Source organism: Macaca nemestrina, chromosome X (assembly GCF_043159975.1).
Source record: "Macaca nemestrina isolate mMacNem1 chromosome X, mMacNem.hap1, whole genome shotgun sequence".
Lineage (NCBI taxonomy): Eukaryota > Metazoa > Chordata > Mammalia > Primates > Cercopithecidae > Macaca > Macaca nemestrina.
In genome coordinates, this window is record NC_092145.1 from 136,559,846 (window position 1) to 136,570,151 (window position 10,306).

Consider the following 10,306-nt stretch of genomic DNA (forward strand, 5'->3'; position numbering starts at 1 on the left):
AGCTCACTGCAAGCTCCGCCTCCCGGGTTTACGCCATTCTCCTGCCTCAGCCTCCCGAGTAGCTGGGACTACAGGCGCCTGCCACCTCGCCCGGCTAGTTTTTTTGTATTTTTAGTAGAGACGGGGTTTCACCATGTTAGCCAGGATGGTCTCGATCTCCTGACCTTGTGATCCGCCCGTCTCGGCCTCCCAAAGTGCTGGGATTACAGGCTTGAGCCACCGCGCCCGGCCTACTCCTAGGAATCTACTTAAAGCAATTAAAACATACGGCCTGCCACAGTGGCTCATGCCTGTAATCCCAGAACTTTGGGAGGCCGAGGCGGGCAGATCACCTGAGGTTGGGAGTTCAAGACCAGCCTGGCCAACATGGTGAAACTCCGTCTCTGCTAAAAATACAGAAATTTGTTGAGCATGGTGGCACATGCCTGTAATCCCAGCTACTTGGGAGGCTGAGTCAGGAGAATCACTTGAACCTGGGAGGGTGAGGTTGCAGTGAGCCGAGATTGTGCCATTGCACTCCAGCCTGGGCAATGCAGCAAGACTCTGTCTCAAAAAAAAAAAAAAAAAAGAATTAAATTAAAAAAAAATATGACTACACAAAGACTTGCATGTGAATGTTTATAGCGCATTATTCTTTTCTTATTATTATTTTTTTTTTATAGAGATGAGGTCTCCCTATGTTGTCCAGGCTGGTCTCTAACTCCCAGGCTCAAGTCATCCTCCCTCCTCGGCCTCCCAAATGCTGGGATTACAGGAGGGAGCCACTGCGCCTCGCCTGCATTATTCTTAATAGCCAAAAAGTGGCAACATCCGAATGTCCATCAAGTGGTGAATGGATTAAAAAAATGTGATATTTCTTTATAGTACAATACTATTCAGCAATAAAAAGGAACAAACTATTGAGACATGCTACTACATGGATGAATCTCAAAAACGTTTTACGTGGCTGGGTGTGGTGGCTCATGCCGCACTTTCAGAGTGTAATCACAGCACTTTCAGAGGCCTTGGTGGGGAAATCACCTGAGGTCAGGAGTTCAAGATCAGCCTGGTCAACATGGCGAAACCTTGTTTCTACTAAAAATACAAAAATTCGCCAGGCATAGTGGCACGCGCCTGTAATCCCAGCTACTCAGGAGGCTGAGGTAGGAGAATCACTTGAACCCGGGAGGCGGAGGTTGCGTGAGCCAAGATTGCTCCACTGCACTCCAGCCTGGGTGACAGAGTGAGACTCTGTCTCAAAAAAAAAAAAAAAAAAAAAAAAAAAAGGCCAGACACGGTGACTCACGCCTGTAATCCCAGCACTTTGAGAGGCCGAGGCGGGCGGATCACTAGGTTAGGAGATTGAGACCATCCTGGCAAACGTGGTGAAACCCCGTCTCTACTAAAAATACAAAAAAATTAGCCGGGCGTGGAGGCGGGCCCCTGTAGTCCCAGCTACTCAGGAGACTGAGGCAGGAGAATGGCATGAACCTGGGAAGTGGAGCTTGCAGTGAGCAGACATCACGCCACTGCACTCCAGCTTGGGCGACAAAGCAAGACTCTGTCTCAAAAAAAAAAAAAAAAAAATTTAAGTGGAAGAAGCCAGATGCCAAAAGACAACATATTGTAGAAGGATAAGGGAATTCTCTGCGGTGATGGAAATGTTCTGTATCTTGTTTAGGCTGCAGGATACAAGGGTGTATACAATTATCAAAATGCATCAAAATGAATATTCAAGATTTGTGCATTTTATTGAATATAAATTATACCTAAATAAATGAAGTCTTATTTGCTCAGCTAAGGAAGTACCAAGTGGGAAACTTTAGCCTTAAATGTTTATACCAGAAAGACGGCTAAAAGAAAATTAATGGGCTGGGTGCAGTGGCTCCCACCTGTAATCCCAACACTTTGGGAGGCCAAGGTGGGTGGATCACTGGAGCCCAAGAGTTCGAGACCAGCCTGGGTAACATGACAAAACCCGTCTCTACAAAAAATACAAAACTTAGCTGGGCATAGTGGCGTGCACCCGTAGTCCCAGCTACTTGGGAGGCTGAGGTGGGAGGACCTCACTGGGTATGCAGTGAGCCTTGCTTGTGCCACTGCACTCTAGCCTGGGCAAAAGAGGGAGACCTGTGTCAGAGGGAAAAAAAAAAAAAAAGAAAGAAAAGAAAATTAATGAGTTAAGTACTTACAAAAAAAAATAGCATGATAAACCCAAATAAAGTAGAAGAAAGGAAATGAGAAAGGTAAGAAATCAGTGAAGTTAAAAGTACAATAGAGAGGCTTTAACAAAATAAAAAACTGGTTGTCTTTGTTTTCTGCTGCTATAACAGAATACTACAGTCTGAGTAATTTATAAAGAAAAGAGACTTGTTTGGCTCATGGTTCTGGAAGCTAGAAAGTCCAAAAGCATGGTGTTGGCATCTAGTGAGGGTCTTCTTGCCGCATGGTAACAGGAGCCCACTTTCATGACAACCAACCCACGCTTGAGATGAAGGCATTAATCCATTTATGAGGGCAGAACCCTCTCGGCCTAATCACGTCTTAAAGGTCCCACCTCTCAACACTGTTACAATGATTAAATTTCAACATGAGTTTTGGAAGGAACGTTCAAGCCATAGCATTGATCTTTTGAAAAGACTAATATAATTTTTGAAAAATAGGCCATGAGTGCCTGTAATCCCAGCACTTTGGGAAGCCGAGGTGGGCGGATCACGAGGTCAGGAGATCGAGATCATCCTGGCTAACACGGTGAAACCTGTTCTCTACTAAAAATACAAAAAATTAGCCGTGCGTGGTGGCGGGCGCCTGTAGTCCCAGCTACTCGGGAGGCTGAGGCAGGAGAATGGCGTGAACCTGGGAGGTGGAGTTTGCAGTGAGCCGAGATTGCGCCACTGCACTCCAGCCTGAGTGACAGAGTGAGACTCCGTCTCAAAAAAAAAAAAAAAAAAAAGAAGAAAAAAGAAAAAGAAAAAAAAAAGAAAAATAGGCCATGAGTCATATTTGATGAGAAACTTTGAGACAAGCAAAAGACTGTTGGGTTATGCTTTTGAGAATGCCAACCACTGGACTAATGGGTTTTGTTGTAATTGTGCAACCCTTTGGAGAAAGTTGAAGATGATTACAAATGATGAGGTCTCTAAGACTTAGGAGATTTTGCAGTAGACAAAGGTCTTGTTTAAGTTTGAGTTATGCATATTCTGCGTCTTACTACCACTAAAGTGTGTTCTGGGCTCATTGAAACCCCTACTGTGACATTCTTGGTATACTTTTTTTTTTTTTTTCGAGATGGAGTCTTGCTGTGTCACCTAGTCTGGAGTGCAGTGACGCGATCTTGGCTCACTGCAACCTCCACCTCCCAGGTTCAAGCAATTCTCCTGCCTCAGCCTCCTGAGCTGGAACTACAGGCATGCGCCACCACGCCCAGCTAATTTTTGTATTTAGTAGAGATGGGGTTTCATCATGTTGGCCAGGCTGGTCTCGAACTCCTGACCTCAAATGATCCACCCACTTCGACCTCCCAAAATGCTGGGATTACAGGCATGAGCCACTATGCCCAGCCCAGTATACATATTATTATTATTATTTTATTTATTTTTCTTGAGATGGAGTCTCTCTCTGTTGCCCAAGCTAGAGTGCAGTGGCACAATCTCTGTTCACTGCAACTTCCACCTCCCAGATTCCAGTGATTCTCCTGCCTCAGCCTCCTGAGTAGCTGTGACTACAGGTGTGTGCCACCACACCTGGCTAATTTTCGTATTTTTAGTAGAGACGGGGTTTCACCATATTGGTAAGGCTTGTCTCGAACTCCCGACCTCGTGATCCACCCGCCTCGGCCTCCCAAAGTGCTGGGATTATAGGCTTGAGCCACCGTGCCTGGCCCTAGCCCAGTATACATATTATTTTTAAAGGATTTATTGTTATCTCTTTTGGAGTATAATACTCAGTTATGATTCCTGCTATGTCTTTGTTTGTTTGTTTGTTTGTTTGTTTGTTTGTTTGTTTGTTTTTGGAGATGGAGTTTCCCTCGTCACCCAGGCCGGAGTGCAATGGCGCAATCTCGGCTCACTGCAACCTCCACCTCCCGGGTTCAAGCAATTCTCCTGCCTCAGCCTCTGGAGTAGCTGGGATCACAGGCACCCACCACCACACCTGGCTAATTTTTGTATTTGTAGTAGAGACGGAGTTTCACCATGTTGGCCAGGCTGGTCTCGAACTCCTGACCTTAGGTGATCCACCTGCCTCAGCCTCCCAAAGTGTTGGGATTACAGGCGTGAGCCACCGTGCCTGGCCTCCTGCTAAGTCTTTGTATGTTTCTTGTGGAGAACATATTACTCAACGTTCACTTGTAATAGGAAATTATATTTAGGCCGGGAGCAGTGGCTGGCGCCTGTAATCCCAGCACTTTGGGAGGTAGAGGCGGGTGGATCACCTGAGGTCAGGTGTTTGAGACCAGCCTGGCCAACATGGTGAAATCCCAATCTACTAAAAATACAAAAATTAGCTGGGTGTGGTGGTGCCTGCCTGTAATCCCAGCTGTTCAGGAGGCTGAGGCACAAGAATCACTTGAACCCAGGAGGTGGAGGTTGCAGTGAGCCAAGATTGCGCTACTGCACTCCAACCTAGGCGACAAAGTGAGACTCCGTCTCAAGAAAAAAAAAAAAGTAAAAGGAATTTATATTTGATAGAAAGCATGTGTTTTAAGAAAATAAACTGTAATGGACACACCAGCTCAATAGTGATTTTTAACGTATAATTTCACTACTATAGAAGTGGTACAAATTCACTTGTTAGTGTTAGATTTCTCCCTGTGACGCTGTATGAGAAAATAAAGTTGTGATTCGAACAGATTCAATGCTAATACTGATGTGGGGCGTGTTCCTTTTACATTCCTCTTCCTTCTTGTTTTTTTTTTTTTTTTTTTTTTTGAGACGGAGTCTCGCTTTGTCGCCCAGGCTGGAGTGCAGTGGCCGGATCTCAGCTCACTGCAAGCTCCGCCTCCCGGGTTTACGCCATTCTCCTGCCTCAGCCTCCCGAGTAGCTGGGACCACAGGCGCCGCCACCTCGCCCGGCTAGTTTTTTGTATTTTTAGTAGAGACGGGGTTTCACCATATTAGCCAGGATGGTCTCGATCTCCTGACCTCGTGATCCGCCCATCTCGGCCTCCCAAAGTGCTGGGATTACAGGCGTGAGCCACCGCGCCCGGCCTCTTCCTTCTTGTTGAGTCAGCAATAATCAATACTGTATTTTGAATTCTCAAATCACTTGAAGTCAAAAATTATTTCCTCTCAGGGATTCCCAAGAAATATTTTTGGGACCAGTATTTTCACTTTTAATTTTAACCAGGCTGAATCAAAGGTAGCTCATTGCTTTATTTCATAATAGAATGAATTTACCACAAAATATTTTAAATCATTCCCTTTGACTAACATTTAGGTGCCTTGCAATAGTTGCTATAATAAACAATGCTGGGGCCCATCCCTGGTGGCTCGCACCTGTAATCCCAATGCTTTGGGAAGCTGAGGTGGGACGATCACTTGAAGCCAAGAGTTCCAGACCAGCCTGGGCAATACAGGAATAAAATAGAATAAGTAAACAACACTGGAATGAACATCCTTCTACATATATCTTTATGAACATAAGCAAATATTTATGATTTATTTTCAGATATGAATTCTGGGTCAAAAGGTGAGACATTTTAAATCTTGATAGATATAACAGTAATATATCCTCACCTACATTGATTATAAATATTTTTAATATTTTTGTTTTTGAGATAGGTTCTTGCTGTCACTCAGGCTGGGCTGGAGTGCAATGGCGCCATCTAGGCTCGCTGCAATCTCCACTCCTGGGCTCAAGCCATCCTCCCACCTCAGCCTCCCGAGTAGCTGGGACTACAGGCAGTGTCACCATGCCTGGCTTTTTTTTTTTTTTTTTGAAATGGAGTTTTGCCATGTTGCCCATGCTGGTCTGGAAGTCATGGCCTGAAGCCATCTGCCCTCCTCAGCCTCCCAAAGTACTGGGATAACAGGCACGAGGCACCGCCCCCGTCCTTTTTTTTTTTTTTAGACACGGAGTCTTGCTCTGTCACCCAGGCTGAAGTGCAGCGGCGCCATCTGGGCTCACTGCAACCTGTCTCCTGGGTTCAAGCGATCCTCCCACCTGTCTTCCGAGTTGCTGGGACTACAGGCACACACCACAACGCCCAGCCAATTTTTGTTTTTGTTTTTTTTTTTTTTTTTTGAGACCGGGTTTCCCTATGTTGCCCAGGCTAGTTTCAAACTCCCAGGCTCTACCTCGTCTTGTACCACAGAGTGAGACCCTGTCTCAAAAAAAAAAAAACAAAAAAACAAAAAAAAAAAAATTTTTTTAAACCTTTCTGGATTATGTTGAATTTGTAGAAAAAAATGGCAGTCATCTGTACATTGATCCCATCCAATATTTTCCTTGTAATTCATATCTTCTTTAGCAAAATGTTTTATTCATACATATCTTGAGTATTCCTGTTAAATGTATACGTGGGTAGTTTACATCTATCACATTTTGATTTTTGTGTGTGTGTATGTGCGCGTGTGTGTGGTGAATAAGGAAACTAATATTAAATAATTTTGCATATTTATCTTGAACTTTATCACCTTACTCAACTGTCCTAGCAGTTTTTCAGTTTCTGGGATGTATTTTCTACGTGGACTATCTTACACTTTGTGAATAACATTCAATCTCTCCATAAGGTAAACTATCTTACATTCAGTCTCTTCCATTCCCAGTACTTTTATCATTTGCTAAGCCCCAGAGAACAATGTTGTAGAATTGTAGTAGTAGCTGACGTTCTTGTTTTAGGCCTTAATGAGAACAGAGGTGATGAATTCTGATATAATGCAAATGATTGCTTTTCACGCTCTGAATTGCATCCTAATCATTTCATCAACTTACAATAACCCATTTTACCCAACTGAAATATTTACCTCACCTATCACATTATGGCAAGATGTTACTGTGCTCCAATGTCTCATCACTGAAAATAATTCTGAAAGTTCTTTGCTTAGCACACATTAAGTTCAGTTTCCTTTACATGGTATCTCTTTTAAAAATCACTTTGAACTGTATCAAACACATCTCCAAGGTACTTTCTTTCAACCTATAATACATCCCTGTATACACAATGTGTTATTTTTAATACACTGCTGGGTTTATTAAATTTTAGTATGGACTTTATATTTGTATGTGAGAATGGTCTCTAGTTTTTCTGGGTTTTTGTTGTTGTTTTTATGTAGAATTCTCTCCCAAGTTTGAGTAGTGGGGACAGAATAATTTTTTTTTTCAGAGTCTCACTGCAACGCCCAGGCTGGAGTGCAATGGCACAATCACTGCAACCTCCACTTCCCAGGTTCAAGCAATTCTCCTGCCTGTTTCCCAAGTAGCTGAGACTACAGGCGTGCGCCACCATGACCGGCTGATTTTTCTATTTTTAGTAGAGACGAGGTTTCACCATATTGGCCAGGCTGGTCTCAAAACTCCTGATCTCAAGTGATCCACCCACTTTGGCCTCCCAAAGTTCTGGGATTACAGGCATGAGCCTCCATCCCGGCCAGCAGAGGTAATTTCTTTTATTATTATTTTTTTGAGATGGAGTCTCGCTGTCACCCAGGCTGGAGTGCAGTGGCATGATCTCGGCTCACTGCAACCTCCACTTCCCAGGTTCAAGTGATTCTCCTGCCTCAGCCTCCTGAGTAGCTGGGACTACAGGCGCATGCCACCACGCCCAGCTAATTTTTGTATTTTTAGTAAAGATGGGGTTTTGCCATGTTAGCCAGTCTGGTCTCGAACTCCTGATCTCAGGTAATCCACCTGCCTCGGCCTCCCAAAGTGCTGGGATTACAGACGTGAGCCACCGTGCCCGGCCCCAGCAGGGGTACTTTCTGAATCACCTGTTTCATGGTTATTAACCTTTTATCTGCTTCATTTTAGGTTATTAAAATTTTCAAAATATATCTCCAGAAAATCACCCATTTCACTGGAAGCATCACCCTATCAGGTTTTTCTAGAAATGGGATTTTATGAGTGGTTATTTGCATATCCTTATTAGAATAAAAGTCACATTGCCTCTGCAAAAACAAGCACACACAGGCATCCTCTTTGGAAGTTAGATACAAGGAGGAAAGTACTGATGGCTTTCCAGGTCAGCTTCAAAATCACCTGGAAGATGTCACAGCTAGTCTGTCTTCATACCCCCCATTTCTGTGAGGCTAAAAAAGGCTAACTTTTACACCTTACTATCACAGAGTTGTATGTAGTATTCGCTAAAAAAACAGGCACTCTGACTATTGTGTTGTGAACAGACTGCAGCAGGGCAAGTGTAGAAGCAGGAATTAGAAGGCTAGTCCAGGTGAGAGCCAGTGATGGCTTTGACTAAGGTGGTAGCAGTGGAAGTGATGAGAACTAAAGACTTTGAAAATATCTTGACAGTAGAGCCAAGAGAATTTACATATGCAATATATACTTTTTTTTTTTTTTTCTCCAAGACAGAGTCTTCCTCTTGTCGCCCAGGCTGGAGTATAATGGCACAATCTCGGCTCACTGCAACCTCCACCTCCCAGGTTCAAGCGATTCTCCTGCCTCAGCCTCCAGAGTAGCTGGGATTACAGGCGCCTGCCACCACACCCGGCTAATTTTTGTATTTTTAGTAGAGACAGGGTTTTGCCACGTTGGCCAGGCTGGTCTTGAACTCCTGACCTAGTGATCTACCCACCTCAGCCTCCCAAAGTGCTGGGATTATAGGTGTGAGCCACCGCGCCTGGCCGCAATGTACTTTCATCAGAAACATTACAGGCACATTCTCAACTAGGTACATCTCTTGATAAGAATCACTGCGCTGGCTTCAAGTTCTATGAAAATAAGGTCCATTTTCTTCCTATCTGTATATGCCCATTACACTCAGTACAGTGCTTTACAAATTTGCTGATAATTCATGTGGATGTCTGAAATTCATTATAATAGAATTCTGGTTTCAAATCTTACATGAGATTAATTATAATAAATTAGTCTATATTTTAAGTCTTATTCCAAAATTTCTGGTAGAAGGTACCTTCAAAACACATGGGGACATGTTAGATATAAAATTAATGTTTGATTTAGAATTGTTTTATTTGTGTTCCTCATGCTACAACACAACCTTCAAAGTCAGCGAAGTTTATAACATTAATATGCTTCCTCAAAACATCAATTTAGATAACCCATAGCCAGAGCTTCTAAACTTCTACAATGCAACTTCAACATTCCCAAGAGCACAATATGCTTCAAATCCCATCTCAATGCAAATTTAAGCAAAGCAAAGCAAACTGTATTACCAGACTACCAAAATTCAGTAAGATTCTGTAATTTAATATATCTACTTCTCAACTCTCTAAATTTGTTTCTCAACACTGGGGAGAGTTTTTAAAGATATCAATACCTGAATTCTACTCCAAGCCAATTAAATCAGAACAATTAAAATCAGAATCTCGGCCGGGCGCGGTGGCTCACGCCTGTAATCCCAGCACTTTGGGAGGCCGAGGCAGGCGGATCACAAGGTCAGGAGATCGAGACCACGGTGAAACCCCGTCTCTACTAAAAATACAAAAAAAAATTAGCCGGGCGCGGTTGTGGGCGCCTGTAGTCCCAGCTACTCGGGAGGCTGAGGCAGGAGAATGGCGTGAACCCGGGAGGCGGAGCTTGCAGTGAGCCGAGATCGCGCCACTGCACTCCAGCCTGGGCGACAGAGCGAGACTCCGTCTCAAAAAAAAAAAAAAAAAAAAAAAAAAAAAAAAAAATCAGAATCTCTGTGGGGCATCTTTTTTTTTTTTTTTTTTTTTTTTTTTTTTTAAAAAAGCTTCCCCAGCAATTCTATTGTCAGTGAGTTGTAAATCACTGCTCAACAGAACCTCTTATGAAGCAAAAACATAAAGAAAAATAAGCCGGGCACAGTGGCTCACGCCTGTAATCCCAGCATTGTGGAAGGCAGAGGTGGACAGATCACCTGAGGTCAGGAGTTCAAGACCAGCCTTGGCAACATGGTGAAATTCCATCTCTACTAAAAATACAAAAATTAGCCGGGTATGGTGACACGTGCCTGTAATCTCAGCTACATGGGAGGCTGAAGCACGAGAATCACTTGAACCAGGGAGGCAGAGGCTGCAGTGAGCAAAGATCGTGCCACTGTACTCTAGCCTAGGTGACAGAGTGAGCCTCTGTCTCAAAAAAAAAAAAAAAAAAAAAAAAAGGAAAAGTACACGAAGTATAGGGACATGGGGAATAAGTTAAAAATCAAAAGGACTCACTCACTGCTTTC